Here is a 19488-nt window from a genome sequence, read left to right as displayed (position 1 = left end):
TTCAGATGCGTTTTTCATTGAGTTCAACAGAATTTCTCTGGATTTAGCAAGGAAGATCAGTCCTTGCTTTCAGCATGTTGTTTAAAATAACACATGAAAAATTTCCTCTCCATTGTAGCAGAACAAAAGCCCTTCTTACTGCTGTAGCTGGAGAGGCTTTGGGGCAAAATGCACGTCGGCATGTTACCCTCAACTGTCTGATTTCCCTGCTTAAGAGATGAGCAAACTAGGAGTCATCAACTTCAGCTCATCACAGGAGTCAGAGCACCTGTCCCTTTGCACTATGCGTTCTGCATGAGATGAAAGAAAAAGCAAGCAGATCAGTGCTTGTGGAGCACAGCAGCTAACTGAAACAGAGTCTCACAACACCCCTGGCCTGGCTTGGCCAGTCCCTGTTGGCCCAGATTGGCATCTCCATTAGTTCAGATAATGTGCTTAAGCACACTGCTCCTGCTCCCCCCTAACCAGCTTCTTCCCCTACAGCAGAGATGTTTGGCTCTTAATAAGTGGGTAGGATGTTTTATTATTTCATTGGGGTGAAAAAGAAACTGGAAGACAAGACTTTAGAGCATCACTTCCAGGCTGTGTTTCAGCATAGCAAGTGTTTAGCAGCAATGCACACTCACCCCAGCCCTACTGATGATTCCCACTCGCTGCAGTGAAGCCCTCGAGTTGTGCTACAGTCTGAGAATCTGCTTAGTGGCCCAGCTATGAATATACAGCTTCACTCTTTTGCCTTTTTCTTCTTCTTACAGACAGATCAGTTCCCTATTCTTAGCATGGGCCTCACAAACAGTTGCACTGATACAACCAAGTGGGTTGTATCTTCCTGCCCTAGAGCAGGAAGAGATGTAGGCATGGCAATTCCCTAAACTGTTGTCTTTGCCACATCTTCAGGACAGGAAACCCTTACCCTTAAGATTTCAAAGGACTGGACTGAGTTTAACTGTACACAAAAGCCTAGCACAAGAGAGAGGTGCGTTTTTAAAAAGCTGATCAACAAAGCTTCAACAGTGTTTCTTGGAAGCGTTTTATGCTTCCACACAGGAGTCAAATGCATAAATTCAAACCCCACTGTATATGATGCTGTACAAAAAAATAAAATAAAATAAAATAAAATAAAATAAAATAAAATAAAATAAAAAATAAAAAAATCAAAAGGAGGATCTCTGCTTCAGAGAGCTCTCATACAAGCATAAGGCAAGAGTCTGTGAAGAAACAATTGGCCAGCGTGACAGATGGAGAGTCCTGCACCCACATTCACCCAACACCACTTTCCCATTGGTGCTGCAGGAAAGGAGACTTCTAAAGAAGTGAAAATCACAAGTTTGTTTTATTTTTCTTCCAGTAATGTGGAAGGCTTGTAGAAATTTCAGATTTCTGTCATCTGTCATAGGCTGACTGACAGATGAATAGTCTTAGCAGACCTTACAACAGATCTAAATTTTTTTGTGAGACTCAGGACATAAGGTAGGCATCCTCCTGCAGTCACACTGTCTTTGAGTCTGATCACCTTTGACCAACCTGGATGACTCCTTCTCCTCTTTTCTTAGAGCTGAGTACTGAAAGCTACAGAAACAGAGACAGGCTTTGGCAATGCTTTATTGGCATGGCCAATAAAAACACACACTTGTATACAGAGTGAAAGACCTAGGAAGTTTTCCAGAGTCTCAAAAGGCCAATATTTGCCTTGCAATACTTCTAACTGCCATGAAATGCTTCATGTTTATTGTAGAGCAGCAGTAAGTGTTGGGATTATGAGCACTAATAACTGTATTTATTCACAGGCCTATCATCCATAAATAAAATATAACCTTTCCTTGTACTACAGGGAACTAACTTCACAGCAAAACTCTATTGACACCTTGCTTATGGCTACAGTGTCACTAACACCAGCCAGCTATAGCTCTTAGAAGGCTCTGATGCTTCAGCCAGATGCCAAAAGGAGGATTTAGAAGACTACATTTAAGCACCTTTGGAAAGGTTTCCTGGCAGAATTAAGACACGTTATTTAGGAAGACCCACCACCAATTTTGGAGCTGATCTAACAATCACTGAAGACCTTGAAGTAAATCTGAGGACTTCACTCTGCTGTGGATGAGTTCCCATGAGGCAGAACCCAGGATGAAGTAACAGTGTCAGCACGATGGAGAAAGTATAATAAAAGGGGATACATGAGGCTCCTGGCAAAACACTGCAGGCAGGATGTCAGTGAGACTGTTTGGAGTTGGGGATTGAGAATGGGGCTCTAATCAATAGCCTTGAACAACATAGGAGCCATTTCCTACAGCCTACTTAAATCACCTGAATTTCAAGAGGTGCTGCTTCCACAGACAACCAAAGAGTAATGTATTTAAGAAGGTAAGTAACGGTACACTGTTTTAGCAGTCTTGGCTCAGCAGAAATGCCTAAACTCAGAGATAGGCTATGATGAAGTTTGAATCCAGAAGCAACATTATTCATCTGTCAAGAGAAATGGGCCCAGAGCTAAAGTTCAAAGCTGTGTAGGAGGATGCAGCCATGAAGCACACAACAACAAGACCCCCAGCACAGCAACACTGGGTGCTGGCCTAAGCAGATGGAAAATGGGGAGGTGAGAACAGGGACTGCCTGGACAGGAGCCCCACTTTGTTCCTTGCAGCAGGGCCCATACAATGGGCAATGCTGCATGCTGCAATGCTGGCTGTAGAAGCTTAATTTGGGGATTTTCTCCCAGAAGTCTGACCTAATGAGACACAGCAATGTTTGCATGCTGCTTCTACAGCTACCTTGTCATTAGAGATGCTTATTTCCCAGGTGGGCATGTGGTTTTCTATCTCTCTGGGTTAGGAAAACAATGTGATTACACAGTGAATTCAAGCCTGCTGAGTTTTAGGGAGAGGTAGTGTCTGATATGCATCATTTATAAATGGACATCGTATTGCCATTGCATAGGCAACACTATCAATTTCTCTTCTGCATGATTTTTTTTCTTTAGCATTTCATAAATTCCTTCCATTTTTCTTAATACTTAAAGCCCAGAGTGAATCAATACTAGTATTAACATTGCAAAAAGAAAGTATCCCCAGCAGAAACACAGAAACAATTGGTCATTTTGCTTAAGAGCCAGACTATTTGTACTGGTGACCACAGGAACAAGTGTAATCTGTCAACAGATTTTCACTTTCATGCAGATACATTTCTTTTTTCATTTAATTTTCATTTGCTTTTTACTTTTTTCATTTACTCACCTTGCACTTGACTGTGACAGTGGATATCTCATATTTAAAACATAAATCTGTGAGTCTTGGATTTTACTGTAAAACCATGCAAAACTGTCTTATTTCTAAGGCTTGCCCATTAAAATTTCACAGATGAGAAATTTAAACACTAGGCTTATGCAGACCTGAGCTATAAACAACCCCTCTGGATTGGAAAGGCCCTGGTTTTCAGACACTTTACTCAGAAAGGCTTTGGGCTTTAAATGCCCATAGTTGAGAAATGGAAATTATGTTGTTAGTTGCTAGATGGAGATATGCCAGCTATTTTCTGTTTTGCTTCCATTTCACTGGGCTAGAGGATCATTGAACCAGGGTGGCCTTGAATTTGGATCGAGAGCTCACTTCAGCACTTGTCTGCGGAAGGCCTGCTGCTTCAGGTGAACGGGCACCGTGCTTTGTACAACAGTTCAAACCTCAGGCAAGGGTGAAGTCTACCCCCTTTTTGGCAACCAGATCCCATTCGAGATGGCAGGGTGAGCTCCACAACTCACACTCCTCTCTCCAAATTCTGCTTACATCCCAGCCAACCTCCTTTCCTTCCCTCAGAGAACCCCTCATTGCTTCTACTTCCAGAAAGCAGTGTGTCCTCTCCCCTGCAGCATCCCATATTCGTGCCCTACATGCTTGTGCAAGGATTTTCGGATTGCCTCCCTCATTAAGACACAGTGAAGGTCTCCTCCTTGTGTCCCAGGAACACCAACTCCACGCTGCCCTTACAGGCTGCCATGATACTGAGTACCAGCAGTCCTGCAGGCTCTCTGGGTGACATTTCTCACTCTTGTTCTGCAGACATCTCCTAAGGGCTTTCCTGCTGTCCCCTCCATGTAGTATGATAACTGGACTCCTCTAGCTCTAAGTGGATCATTTCCTCTCTCATTTGTCTCATCTCACAGCAGCCTGGAGGTCTGCTCCCATTTATTTTAGTCTCACACAAAGCTGATTTCCTTGTTTCCGTTTGATTTAACTTCATTCCCAGACAATTTATGTTTTCCCTTGTTAGGGAGACCAGTTCTTGGATTAAATGAAACCAAGCTGTTATTACTGGTGTAATTTTTTCCCCACTCCTCACTCACTGGGACACTGGATAGCCTGTCTCCACCGGTAAACTGACAACTGTCTTCAGTCAGGGTACCCTGACCTATGTGCAGTGAGCACAACTCCCTCTGCAGCTTACAAAAAGCTTGTAGGCTCCTACACAGCTTGAGCTGGAGGATGGATTTCAAGCATACACAAAAGCCAACAGCCCTGCTTTCAAGCAGGGGGCAGACAGGCCAAGAGATGCTTGCCCCAGCACGCAGGGAGTGCCTGGGGAGCTGCTGCGGGGGAGTTCTCAGGGGACCGCAGGGCAGGACTACAGCACACTTCACACAATACAACTGGAGGCCTCCTGAGGGGAAAAAAAACCTCATGGTCTCCTGCCTAATCTTGTTCTTCTGATGACCCAACATAGCAATTAGTTTAGTAAATTTCCAGACTGCTCTATTAGTGCCACAGGAGCAGAAGCCAACTGGGTTCATGGGTTGGAGAGCTCAGCTTTCAGCCCGTTGTCCTAACGGCCTGCCGTTCCCTGCGTGGCACTGGAAGCGCTCTGCTGCTGGTGGCGTTTGGGAATGACAACTGCGTACTGCTGCAAAGCGTTGGAGAAGGCCATGTGCTGGTGAAGGTGGAACTGCCTCGTGGCAATCGGGCAGCATGGCCCTGCTCCTCCTCTCCCTGCTCCCTGAGCATGGCCTCAGTTCACCGGATCTGTGTACAAGGAATGGCAGAGCAAATGGGAGACACAAATGTGCTTCCAGGGCTGCTACAGAGCCACCTGAGGGTGCAGCCTCACTCCTTACTCAGTTTGCACTGAAGACAATGCAACTTGGACAGACATAGACATTATTCCTCCACCTCTGTAATACATCTCTAGGATCTGCAGACTGGGCTGACAAGGATGTTACAAGGCTGATTTACTGGTAGGGGAGTAACATGCTTTGCTCCCATGAGGGAATGTATAGTTCATGCCCCACCAACAGAAATTCTGAGCAGAATATTACTCCCTACATCTTGCTGTAACTAAAAGAGCCAGGGAGAGCTGCTCCCTCCCCCTCCTCATGCTTTAAGACAGGGATTATGGTGTCTAAGGAACCATGAAGGAGAAACTCTCTCGACAGTATTTCTAGTCTTCTCTGCAGTCTGTTCTTGCCACTGTCCTGACAAGTGTAAATCATGTTTCAGTGTAAGTCTGGACCCAGTACATCTGTCATGTCCTGGTGGCAATGTTGGCTAGGCTGTCTGTAAATCCACTGAGAATAATGTATTTGTGCTGCAGGATGACATCCCATAATGAGATTGCGATATTCCGTAGCCTATGATTTGCTATTTGTGACAAAGATAGATTTCATGAACAGCAAGGCTGCTGGGAGACCTGCTGGGCTCAGGGGACATTCATAAACTGGGGATATTGCTCACCTATTCAGCGATAACTCAGGTACACAGGAGGCAGTTTCTTATTGCTTCCTAGACCAATTGCTAAACACCATTAGCTACAAATCTGGCCACATATTTGCATTCAAAACACCACACAACACAAAATAACTAACTGTAGAAAAGCACAGTCAAGAACTGCATGTATTTACGTGCCGGCCTATCATATCAATCCAACTACATTTAATATAGCAAGTATAATAGTAAAAAAAAAAAATAATTTCCATGTCTTGAACAACTCTGTTTATTCTCCTCAGAGATTTAGACAATTAATCCCTTTCATAATGAAATTCTGCTTCTTTCTTTGCTCCCAGTTGTAGCTTATTTATGGAAAGCTTAAAAAAATTCTTCATCCTTATTTATGGAAATACACATATGCCATGTTCTTCCCTTCTGTGGTGCGAGCAGAAGTTGTATAAGACTGCATTTATGCATATGTACAAATCTGCACATACCTTCATGCTACTCTAGCCCTCTTAGCTGACAATACAACTTAAACCTAACTTATTTTCCCTATTTCATTGGGAATTGTGATATAAATCATACTTGAGACTAGGTGCCTAAGCAGTTTGCAACTCTAAAATTAAATAAATGGATGTACGTATTAAATTCTGCAGAAGATGCGCTGGTATTAGAAAGGTTTTAGTATACATCATTAAATGTTGTGGTTTAATTGCTTTTTGGCAAAGCATGATGCAACAAAACCTGAAAATTGCTGTAGAGTAAAAAACTCACCTTCTGCTACCAGGGAATGAGCACCAAGAGAAATGACAGACGGATCCTACTTTATGGACACCGAGAAAACATCTGCTTTATTTTCACTTGAACTGAAGTTTAACAGTGTTACTGCTGATTGCAATTTGTGGAAGAGGAGAATCGGGCCCATGGTTTAGAGAAGACCTTAATCAGCCCAAACTTAGTAAAGCAGATGAATGAATACATCTACCTCATTTTATGAAAGCAGACTCAGAAATGCTGTCTTGTTCAAAGCCAAACAGCTAAGAGGAAAAATGTTTAAATTCAGCCTCTCTGTGGAGTTTAGCAGAATTAGGAACTCAGCCTAAGTCTCTTGAGCCTCAGGCTTGTTTCTCTGGCACTGAGATCAGCTGTCTCGTCTTAATTTGGCAGGGGGCTGGAACTAGATGATCTTTAAGGTCCCTTCCAACCCAAGGCATTCTATTTAAATGCACAGTCCTTTTAAATGACTGTTTTATCCTACTAGACTTCCTGTTCTCCTTCATTTACATCAACATATGTAGAAACATGGCATAGAGTGTCATGTAAGTCAATAAAATAAAATAGAAGCCAGGGTACAGCAAAAACCCCAAATCCCCTATCCATGCACAGCCCATGGCAAGAGAAATGGATGGAGTGATTGCTATGTTACCAGCAGCTGAGCGCCTTATTATTCTGAACTGAAAATTGAGTTAGAGTCATTGTGAAGTTGATGCTGCCTGGACTACCACATAGTTGTACTCAGTTTATTCCGAGTGTGCTTCTAGCCCTAATTTCCCACAACTGGATCACAGACATCCCATTTTACAGGTGGATAAAAATATGAGAAAGCAAAGTGAAGCCATCTGTCTGTGGACATACAAACACGTATGTAACAATGCAGAACAGATCTCAGTGTCTCCCAAGCCTGTCCTATCAGTCCCTGCAGGTAAAGCTGCATACACTTCACCTGTTCTGGGCACTGTGCATTCACATGTACAAGTAAATGTATTTCTGTTGTTTATTTCCTCTGCTTCCCACCGTCACGTATCTTGCTCTCCCAACACAACAGCTGGCCACAGCTGCAGATGGGTATGAAATGCTTACACGTGACTCAGTACATTTTGGAAAGCTGCCACCTTCCAGTATTGTCCCACAGATGAGGGCATCCAGGGTCAAATCCTACAATTGGCGGAGTGGACAGGGCTTCCCTGACTTCAGCACTGCTGTGTCTCCTGAACCACAGTAGGCACTTAGCTCATTCTCTATAGCCTCCATCAGGCAAAGGGCTTCTAAAATAGCTTAAAAGAACCATTGATGAGTTTTAACATAAAAGGTAGAATCAGGCCAGCAAAGCTGACCGTTTAAATCCAGCAGGTCACTGACTCTTTTGTGTTGATCTGAACCAGCATAATCAAAACCTGGCTGGGTTGCACTGGTGGTCTCTCCATCACATGTTACTTGCCATCTCAATTTCAGAGTGTTTCAGAGAACACTCCCACCCCTTCCTGCCCTGCTCTATGAAGAAACAGTTGGTTTGAATAATCAGATCCTTTTTTTTTTTACAACATTCTCTCAGAAATCCCAAATGCCAGAGACTGCACATCAGCACGTACAATCTCAGCCATTCACTGACTGACTGAATATGACATACTGTTTACAAATGAATACTACATATATTTCTGCCCTGTAAAAACAAAACCAAAACCAAAAAAAAAAAAAGTAGTGTAGTGACACTGCAGTGACAGCCCAGTACATCTGCAGAAGTTGTATTCAAGAAATACTACCTGCAAAGGGTGAGTTTGTCTGTAAAGAAGAAGTTTGTACAGTCCCTGGGCATGGTTTCAAGCCAGTGTTTGCATGAAAAGTCCACGAGGTTTTGCAAAGCAGGTAACAGAAGGACCTTGTAGTGTGTTTTGTGACCCATATTTCAGGCTTATTACTACCAAAGGACAGAAGCTCCCTGTTGCATTACAGATCTTCAGCAAAATATCATGGCCACCACCACTAAAAACACTAATGCTTGATTTATTGCTGGAATCTGGAAAAATGTTAATCCACTGATGTCTCAATTTTTACCATGCCTGCCCAGACCTTTGCCTGAAGCTAATTTCTGTTGCCTTTGGGGGCGATGAAGTAGTTGTGCTACTGTATGTTAGGTGACAGAGATCCTGTTGCAAAGTTGGTTCTTTTGCCCCAGTGAGTGTTTTGCAAAAGAGAAGAAAGTGAGGGTAAAATCTTAGAAAATAATCCAGGAAGACAGACTTCAAAAACCCAGGATACTGCTGAAGACCTCATGGAACGTTTTGAGCCTCCCTTTTGCAGCCAGGCCCTCTCATTTCTACATTTGATCAATGCAGCAGGCCTAAAACTTTGTAGCAAATACGTTCAAAAACTGGTGTTTTCTCCTCTATTAATGGTTGCCACAAATGATGCAATGTTTGGAGCAGCGTCTATGCTACTTACACATTTTTTATTTTAAATCAAGTTTAAATCACTAGGCTGCCTCACATATTCAGCTTCATGTGTTCTGATCTCCATGTTGATAGCTCAGCACGGGTATGCAGAAGCTGTCCCAAACAGAGCCAGTGAGAACAGTGGGAAGGGAAGGCAACGAGCGCTGGCCAGACAGGCATAGATGGTAATTTGGGATGATGAGCTAAGTAAATTAGCTGGATGCTTCTGTAATATGATCAGTGACAAAATGGAACTGACAAATGCACTGCTATGGTAGTAACAACAGTAATTCACTTGTGATGACTGCATGTGGATCTCCCAAAATTAGTTTTCCATGTTGTTTGCAGTCTCAGGTAAGTAGTAGTTTATCAGTGACATATTTTCTGATTATATTTCTTAAGTTTTTTCCACTGCTATAAGCACTTGTGATACTTGTTCTTAGTGATATCTCCACCTGCAGAGGATTGCTGTGTGGCAAGAAGCACTAGACTATTCATCAGGTTGTAGAGCAGTGCACTGCCACATAAACAGGCCTGTGCCTCTTAAGAGATTCCTGCCAACCTTGTGGGACCTGTGCCTGCTTGCATCAGCTCTTAATTCACCCTGAAGAAAGCTTAACGATGGGCTGGATTTGTTCTTAGTACAACTCTCTCGACTTCAGCAGAGTTTCCTTTGCAGTGAACTCGTCCTGACACACTCACATTGTGCAGCCAAGCACAGCAGCAGAGGCTCTGGCTGGCAGGCCATAATCAAATCCCATTTCAAGTAACCTGGCCAGCCTCCTGCCAGGGATTTGGAGCAAGGAGAGATGCAGCATGCCAAAGCCATCTCCTGCAGAACAGCATTCTTCCCTATTATTTAGTTATACTGATACTGACAAATGTATTTTTGAATCCTTAATTTCTGCTATCTGGGGCTACATCATCAGTGAATTGAGTGTTCTCTTCCTTTCAGAACTTCCCATGAATAAGGTTCTCCCTTTCCTCAGAAAAACTGGTGAGCTCTCTCCTTACCCCGAAGCAAGGGAAACTTGCCATTGCCAAAGAAGAAAATGCTGGGCTTTGCTTATGGAATTCTGATGAAGAAAAGGAGTACCTTTTTATGAGGCACAGAAAATACTTGTAGGAGTTTGTGCCTTCCCCCCACCAAGGAATAAGCCTTCCCCAGTTGTTCCTGTCCCCTCCCTCCTAATCAGTACCAATGAAAAGAGTAAGCAACGAAGGGCCATGGCATTCCTGTAACAGCCCAGCCATTACCCAAGTCAGAGGAGAAAGACTTGGTTGAGTGAAGTTTCCACGTGATGAAAGAGTGATTCCAGGTCTCTCCTGCTTCCTAACAGAGAAGGACTCACAGAATGCGTATCTCAATGATCGCCTAGTTGCTGTGGTTGCAGAAGGACTGGGTTTTGTCATTTTTGCAGCTTCCTTCAGGTCTGCATTCCTATTCTCTGTTGCTGAGAAATAAAGAGATTTGGGAGACAGCCCAGACTTCCTGAATTGTAGCAGTAGGTGTCTAAAACCTACTCCTGAATTCCTGACAGCATTCTACAAATACTCTGCGTTGTATGAACCACAACAACATTCAGTTTGCTCTCTCTGTCTGATCTGTATTCAGATTTTCTGTGCTCTGTTTCTCATGAATGCACCAGAGTAGTCAGTGTGAGTTCCCAAGGTGATGGACTGGAAGCTGTGTCTTGGAACCCATGATTTAGAAAACACCAGCAAAATACCTTTTGATCATTGGGTCGGGATCAGATATGTCTTGCTGTAATAACAGGTCCTTTTTTTCTTTCATGATTTTTCACTTTTTATCATTTAAAATTAAATTTAGCTGTGGTTTAAAAGACCGTCATTATAACTGGGAGAAGTGTTACTGTCCAGTATTGCAGGTACAAAGATGAAGCTTAGTAATAACTCCTTGCTTCTAGGTAAACAGAACTGTGATTTACAAGCTTGTAAGGCTTGACTGTACTCAGAGTCACAGTCCAAGTACTCAAGTATTCGGCAGTACTCAACATTCACAGCTAACTGTGAAACATTAGAGGGAAGGGCTGGTGAAGAGGGACAAGGAACGGAAAGCCTGCTCCACTGAATCTGTTCAGCTTGTCTGCAGCTGATGGTCTGCTGCTGGCATTTCCAGATTAGGTTCCAAAAGATCACAAGCTCCATCAAAGGCAAGTTTCTTTTACAACATAAATGCTGATGTGTGGCAGGCAATAGTAACGATAGTACTTCAGACAAAGCAGGGTATATTTTACTATGAGACTATGGTACCAAGAACTGATTCAGACAAGTAAAATCTGGAAATGCATGGAGGAACTAAGAACCGATCAGACTGCTAAAACCACCTATGTGGAAATGGATACAGGTGGGATCTTAGCCTGAATAGAAACATGCAGTTCTCCCGGCAGAAATCAACCAGAAAGCCTGCCTATCACATACCGCTGCTAGACTTTGAGTAGCAACATCCAAAAACACAGCAAAGGCTTGTGTCTGGAGAAATAATATTGTTGCCCTTTGCATCCTATGGACCAGAAAGAAATGAGATACGATAAAACCCAACAACATTGTTTGGGGTTTTGTTGTTGCTGTTCTGGGAGTGGCCTTTCAGAGTATATGAACAGCAGGGCTGGCTCATGGCAGTCTCATGGCCCCTGATGATTGACACTTGGCTAGTGTCAGCCCAGTTTGCACTGCCACCTCACGGTGCAACCCAGCAAGAGCAGTGGTTTGGTTGCTACTGGAAGATCTGTAGGAAAAGACCCTGCCAGTCCTTCTTAAATTAAAATCCTAGATGGTGGAGGCAAACGAATCTGCACTAGAACAGTGAAAGCAGCAAGGCTAAATGAGCACTGGTGGAAAGAAAAAATCTCGTTTTTGTCTCTAATTTACGTTCAGAAGTAGAAATGGCAAGAGACCTTTCAGAACAATGAATGTACTTTGTTGCAGTCCAAGGCAAGCAGAAACCAGGGCTACATTCAGCTGGTGAATGCTCTCCTACAAAAGGTTCCTGAGCATTCATGCAGGCTTGAGCTGTTGGAAAATGTGCTGGTCTGCTACAGGCTGGCAACAGTTCGGACTCCTTTCTCTTGCCATTCCTCTGTCATCATTTTCAAGAGGCATCCCCCTGAGGCAGTCAGGGTGGTCCCTGATGGAGTACCATGGCCAAGTTGGAACTGTGCTGGAGACCATGGAGACCACGGCCAAGTTGGAAGCGTGCTGAGGTCAAGAATTCCTTTCACCAACGTGTTACTATGAGACTTCACCTACCGATGCAGAGGAGTTGGCTGGTTCAGTGCCTGCCCGTTTTTCTGCTGTGGATAAATCCCTCTGCCCTTTTACCACCCACAGGGATACAGAGGAAACTGTGCACCACCACACATCTGTACTGCAGCATCAGCAGGCCTTGCTGAGGTTGGGACAATCACATGCCATATTTAACTAGCGGCTTTCTATTGCCATCTCTTTGTTATTCAAGAGTCTATAATTGGAAGGCTGTAGAGCGGGGGTTATTTGAGAGCTGATGCCTCCCACTAGGGAACCAAGATATAGATTTTCTGATTACCTACGTCCATCCTTTTCCAAAGGCTTATACAGCCAGCACTTTCTTACGACTACAAGTTTCCTTGAGAGAAAAATATATTCTAACAAGCAACCCTTAATCTTTCAACCACTGCTACACAGAAGTCTTAGAATAAGAGTTCCTGCAGTATAACACTTTTGAAATGTATGTGCCAGGAGTGATAAAAAAGCTTTTATATACTCGGAAAACAAATCTGTTTCAGTTGGGTGCACTCAGACATTCCTCCTGATTTGTTTAGCATACATCTTCTGTCCAGTCTGTCTGAACAGAGACCAACGTAATGAAGCCCAAAGATGTAAAGATTTTAGATCTTCTTGTTATGTTGTGGATGAAGCAAATCTTCGGTGGGGTGGTGAGCATCAGACAACAGAAAAAAACACATCTATATGTGCCTTGATTTATTGCATAGCAGCCATATGGCAAGGTTTGTAGTTCCTGAATAGATAGCAGATTTTTTTTATTTTTCAGAAGTTGTCACATGGGAAATCCATGAAGAATCCTTACAGCTAAGAGGCAGGTGGCTGACAGCTACCATACCACACATGCTGCTGTCAGATGGAAATATCCCCACGAGCTGCAGCTCTCTGCTCCATAGTAGCGACCAGTTCCTGCCTGCCTCATCTAGCTTGGTTCTTTTTCTGCTGTGCAGTCCTGCTTTCTGGTTTAGGTCATCTCCAAGGCAGACACAGGTTTGTAGGAGCTGGCATCACCTTCACCTTCAAGCACTGATTATTTTCCTCATGTTTTGGGGATGAGTTTTTTAACTCCTTCTTCCCTATTGTCATCATTTATTGATAGACAGTGTCAGCTTGTTTGTTGAGTTATCGTGTGGCTTGTATACTTTCATATTTATGGAAGAAGACAAACCCATCTTACATATTAACATTTATTTGACTACAAAAATAAGTTCTTCACACTCAATGACCTGTGTTCTTCCCCACCCCTCCAGGCAGAAGCCTCACCCAAAATATAACTCATGTTTATTGTCCTGTCAATCTATGCAGTCTTGTTAGACTGAGGGAGGGTTTCATAGGCAAAGGCAGGGCTCTAAGTAATTCTTTTGGTTCCCCAGTGTACAGATTTAGTGGAGACGTTCTGCTTGACTGCTGTTGTGGTGATACATTGGCAGAAAGGGGCTCTGTAAGGAAGAATAGATCAAGTCCTGATGGTTTCCTAGGTCAAAGGCAGTGAATAAGCTGCACCACCTAGCAAACTGGAAACCACTGCATTTTATGGAGTTATGACAAGCTGCAGCAAAACTGCATTAATCAGACAAGGATTTATTGCCACCCACAGACAGTGTGACTCTGCTGAGATCAGGCTTCACATAAGACAAGGTGTAGTACAAAAGCACTTTGGCAGAAAGGCAGTGCCCAGAAGACCTTGCAGTCCTAATACGCATCTGAGAGAATGAAAGGATTTGTCTCTATACTAAAGACAGATGATGGAGCAGATGTACCTCCAGACTGTACACTGCAGCTCAGGACCCCAAACCAGCTGATAACACTCAGTGTTAAAATCACCATTTGGACAGGCAAGAATAGCACCCTACAACATTTTCTTGAGCTAGTACACCTCTCATCCTGACTTACCAGATCTGTCCTATCTCAGTATGGCTAGATCACTTTCTTATAATTTCTTTGCATCTGAGTTAGCAAGACCAAGCCAACATCTGGACGTACACTACAATATCCACCCATCACTATATAAGTAGGATGCAAGAATTAGGATTTAACCCTGGGTCTTCTGTTCAGTATCTACCTGAAAGTAAACTTTCAAGTTGGGCCCAGTGAAGAGGAGTGTGTTTCATGGTTGAGGAGCTGATGGAGGGGAATACCCAGTTGCAATCATTTCACCACCAACTCGTTTTAGTCTGAGGGATGTTGAACTTTCCTGCTGGCAATCGCTGGGCTATAAAACTGTGATGCTTATTTAGCAATCACTGTAGTAAAATTAGATAATATGAATACATTTTATTGCTCAGCATCATCCATCATCATGTACGTCACTTAAAGAATCTTGATAAAAAGAGATGAAGAAACACTCTTGGATAAAAAGCTTTTTTTTTCCTAGAAGTTTAAAACCTTTTCAGCAATTTGTGGAAATTTCTTAGATGATCTTTTATGTAGCATGTAAAAGATAATCTTTTATAAATTACTGTAATTATTAATCTTTTATAAGTTACTGTAAAACTTACTAAAGAATCTTTTATACAATGTATTTCATCTCTATACATCTCACAGTATGTCTATAGTATGTCTCTATATTGAGACTAGTTTTTACCCATAGGTTTCAGGAGGTGCTATTGAGCGGCAATGGTGCCATGTTAAGGACCCTACCATGACATACCAGGAAATGCTGAAAAATATTTAAGCTGCCTAAACTGCATCACCCATCACTTTCAATATTGAATGACTACAGTGCTTCTGTTATACCCCTGCTCCGCTTCATTAACCTGGCAACCAGATAACTGCTAAGTTTTCATTCCCTAACAATAAGGTTACCATTATTTTTGAGTTTTCACTTTACATTATGCTCTAAGTCATGCAATGGCAAAGGGAAGCATTTAAGATAATCACGCTACTGTAGAAGACTCCTTTTATCTTTGTACTTTCAGCTGCAATCTGAGGCAATCAGAGAATATGACTCAGGGCATATCTACGCAATGCAGAGATTTTCAGTCTACCATTGATTCACTGCATACAGGAAGTTTCCCCAATGCAAAAAAAAAGAGATTAAGAACAGTTTCCAGAGCTGAGACCTCTACTACTGTAGTCTGGGTCTTGTAGTTCTTTGAAAGCACCAGAGAAAACGTTATTCAACTACAACGAGTTAAATACTGTTATGCATGGACAAATATTTTAAAGGGCATCCTTTTCTTATTCCTAGTCAAAGGCAGCCTAAAATACCAACAGATACCTGGCAGAAATTGAAAGCCTTCCATTTTGAAGTGCCAGGTGATCAGGACACTTCACTTCTGACTAGCTAGAAATTACCTTGAAGCTTATTTTTCAGAAACCAGCAGGAGCTCAGCACCTGAATATCTTGAAAAGGAAATAGCTAGAATGACTACTTACTTTTGAGTGAAACTCTCTGCTGCTTTCTTCAATTACTAATGATATAACCAACCTGAACAGTTTGGGCCAACACTTCCCATAGGATTTCAAGCCCCACGTTTGGTTCTTATGGCATACTCCAGCCAAAACAATGGTTAGTTGAAAGAAACTCCCAGAAAATGAGACGGGGAGTTTGGCCTGTATTTTTAAAATTCTACTGACCTTTTCCTCATTAGAGGCTAATTCTATTTTCACCTTTCAAAAAGAGGCTTATAATTTGGATGGGAGGGATGTGTACTTACCAGAACTATGCTTTTTGACACCACATCTGTCCAACTTCACTAAGAATCAGGCTTCTGGCCAGAATACAGTTTGGCCAGATCCCTGTAACTGAGTTCCCTATTTCGGCTACATTAAGTACATTCAGCAAGCTCCAGCCCAACTGTATATGGGCAAAGTCTCATTTGCCCAGCACCAAAAACGCTGTTAGGGAATAAACAGGTAAGTTATGAGGAATCACTGCTGGCATCCTGCCTCCTATTTACCAAGAGAAAGAGAGCGTCTAGTTCTGTTCTGGGCATAGAGCCACATGGAAGACGTATTGGGACAGAGACCAGTGCAGCAGCTGGAAAGAAAATGAAACTGCAAACAGCAGGAGTTGGAAATATGATTGTACAGAAATAGCAAGGGCGGAACCAGGGGACATCCCATGGAAAGAGCATGAAAAATGCGTATTGGTGTAGAAGTGGGGACAGATCTTGGAAAGCAGTCTAGGACTGGCATAAGGTAAGGACATTAAAGAGCAACCTGAGGCAGGGTGAGAGGAAGGGCAGAACATGGCTCAGGCACATAGAAGGTGAAAGAAAGGACACTGTACTGCCCAAGGTCTGCTCTCAGCAAACAGCAGCAAAAGCAATGGCATAGTAAATAGACCAGCTCACGGGTGAGAAACTAACAAATGCCACCAGTAATGCCATAGTACATCAGTGCTCACCAGTCCCACCTCACCAGTAACTTTAAGGTATCATTACAGGAAAACTTGAGGAAGTACTTCTCATTTTAGTGTGCTCTAACAGAAGAGAAAAATATGACACGCAAGTTTCTACTATATGCATAAATTTGTTAAAAAAAGCAAAAACAAAAGCTCCCCAAAATAATTAAATTCATGTTCTCATACCATTTATAGAATCCAAAGCTTTGTACTTTGATAATGATAGAATTTAAAACTACCTTTTCTACTGTAGTTTGGCCTCATTTTCCATGCACATTGACATTTAATTGCTTTATCACATATTATTTATCCAACAATATAATGTTTTCCAATACTCTAAACATCTACCTATTCTCTTCTATCCATACTTTCAGCAACTTTCTTTACATTTTGGTTCCAGACTAAAATATCATACTTGAACTGAGCAAAACAGCTTAGCAGACTACAGCTCCCATGCACCCCAGCTTTCGCCCAAAAATCATATCAACCCTTCCTTTTATGATATTGAATTCTGCTGACTGTACAGTGTGAATACCCAGTCTTTCAGAAACCTTCCTTTGCCCTGTCATTATCCTTTAAGTATGGACTGTATTTTGGTAACAGAAGTATGACTGTATATTTGACTTAAGTGAATATGCACTGCAGATATTTGTGCATCATCTTCCTTATCTAACATGGCCATAAATCTGTGTCACCTCGACACCTCATCAGTCACAATTTTATGGTGTACTCCAAATCATTGCTCAGAATATTAAAGACTGTACGCCCAAGAACTAAGTCTAACTTAACGGAAACACACCCACACTGTGACAATCCCTTGTTTTTAGCTACCTTCTGGGGTTGCATGTCTACCATTTGCAGCACTGGATTTATCTAGGCATTAGTGCAGACTGGCCCTACTGGATGTCCTCCTCCCTGTGCTCTTACCTTTGTTTTAGGTGGCCTCCTCAGTGTCTGGTGGTGTCCAGAGACAGCAGAGGTCACAAAAGTTAGCAGGAATAGCATCAAACAAGTAGACTAGTGAAACCAGTGTCTTTCCTCAGTTACTGGCTGCAGTCCTGATGACAGTGATTGACTCCATGGATTTGGCTTCAGTCTGTTAAAGAAAATTACTCGTGAAATTCATTCTTAAAATTTGGAGAGAAAAGAGAGGACTGTGCCTAAAGATACTAATGAGGAAACAAAAATGTTTGCCAAACATGATGGAAGGTTATCCTCAGTTTCATAGCCTTCCAGGACTAGAATCAGCAAAATGCTCAAGAGACCTCAAAGCCATTTGAAGCCTTGCCTAGGCTCACTCAGACCAATAGGGCTAAACATAGACCCGACAGAAGACACTCTTAAATGTCTCACTGAAGCAGGTCTGAATTGCAAAAAATTGGAGACAATCTTAAACAGTATGTCCTGGAAAAGGAATCAAAAGGCAAAGGCCATAACGTCTGTCTGTCTGTCTCAGTCTTTGAAAACTGCTCATGCTTTTCAGGCTTATGTAAGCCAAGTTCAGACATTAACATCTAACAGGATAACAGAAACAATAAATCTTGTTTTACTCATTTTATCTGCAGTACCAAAGCAGTCAATAGATTTGCACATATCACATGTAGTGACTTGTGATAAAGAAATCATTTGCTGTGTGAGTGGCAGGAACCAGATGATCCTGATTGCAGCGAGCTAACCACTGGGCCCTGCTGTTCTAATGGCATGTATCACACCTCACCACCTCAAATGCCAGGTGTGGTGACAATGGAACTTGGACTTGAGGAAGAAGTTACTGCCACGGTGCTCGCTGAAGAACAGATCCCCGAACAATCTGAACTAACACAACAGATCAAAGTCAGACCAGACACTGAAAACAAAACTACAAAGCAACTCCAGCACGCACAGAAAATTGCTATCGCATTACAGTAAGATCTACTAAACACACAAGCCCCAGAGGGAATTATATAATAGGTAAAACAACCTCAACCCGGAAGATTTTTTGCTTCATTTAATTCATTGCCAAATAACAAACTTCTAATCACCAATTCAGGAACTGTAAAAAAGAGAACATAAATAATCAAATGCTTAAGCAGGCACCTTTCCTCTCCCTTCCCCATGCTCAGTTCACAAACATCTATCTTCTGCCTCCACCACCTCAGCACCCCTGGCTCTCACTGCACGTTATGCTCTGCCCAGCCACCTCCTGCTCTGAGGAAGCTGGGGTGCTGCGTGCTCGTGCTGTGGTTTCCTTTCACCGCCCTGACGTACCGCTCTTATCTTCACGTACCGCTCTTATCTTCCCTTCTGATCCGCTTGCCTGGACTGCGGCACAGACCACACCAAGCAACTCCTGTCAGCAAGGGCACTGCACCGCCCGCTGCAGCCGGGGCCTGTCACGCTCCCAGCCCTGAGCTGTTTCTGGTGGGTCCAGGACAGTTCCTGACACCCTGAGCTGTGAGTCAGCAGAAACAGGGCAGGATGAGGTCCAGTGGGGAGAAGCAGGGTCAGACACAGCCAAGACATGGGATGGAGTGGGATGAGGTGGCTGGCAGCCCACAGGGCACATGGCTGGGCAGAGTAGGGACGTGACAAGGCCCGAGCATGGCCACAGGCTGGGCTGGAATGAGGCTGAGGGCAGGGCTTTTGGGTGGAGGCCTCAGGTGAGGCTAGTCAGGGCGCATAAGTGCTCTTCTTATCCCCAACACTGATCAGCTTTTTCTTTTTTTTTTTTTTTCAGACTTTTTAGTACCAAAACCTCTCTTACCACCCACTTCTGTTATTCACATCTCTGTGACACCTCTCAGCCCCCTGATTGGCACAGGGGAACATACCTTAGCAAGGCCGGCTCTCCCAATGGTTTACCACCGTGAATCCCAGAAGTGATTTACCCTCAACTCACCAATTTTATGCTTAGAAAAGCCAAGCAGTCTGGTAGTGTCTCAACTACCAGCCTTCCAGAAAGAAGCCTCGCCCTTCTCTG

At 43.1% G+C, this 19488-nt stretch overlaps 1 protein-coding gene across 1 annotated transcript in view; it reads right to left on the bottom strand.

Annotated features, from left to right (window-relative positions):
* Positions 1-19174, bottom strand: part of MB21D2 (Mab-21 domain containing 2) — a 92173-nt gene extending 72999 nt beyond the window's left edge. Inside the window, exons 1-2 of the mRNA XM_013199187.3 lie at positions 18796-19174; positions 17457-17625 (exon numbers count right to left, since the gene is read on the bottom strand). The gene's annotated coding sequence lies outside the window, so the exon portion shown is untranslated. The remainder of the gene's footprint in view (positions 1-17456; positions 17626-18795) is intronic.
* Positions 19175-19488: the final 314 nt, after the last annotated feature.

Source organism: Anser cygnoides, chromosome 9 (assembly GCF_040182565.1).
Source record: "Anser cygnoides isolate HZ-2024a breed goose chromosome 9, Taihu_goose_T2T_genome, whole genome shotgun sequence".
NCBI lineage: Eukaryota > Metazoa > Chordata > Aves > Anseriformes > Anatidae > Anser > Anser cygnoides.
This window is presented reverse-complemented; position numbering and strand designations above follow the sequence as displayed.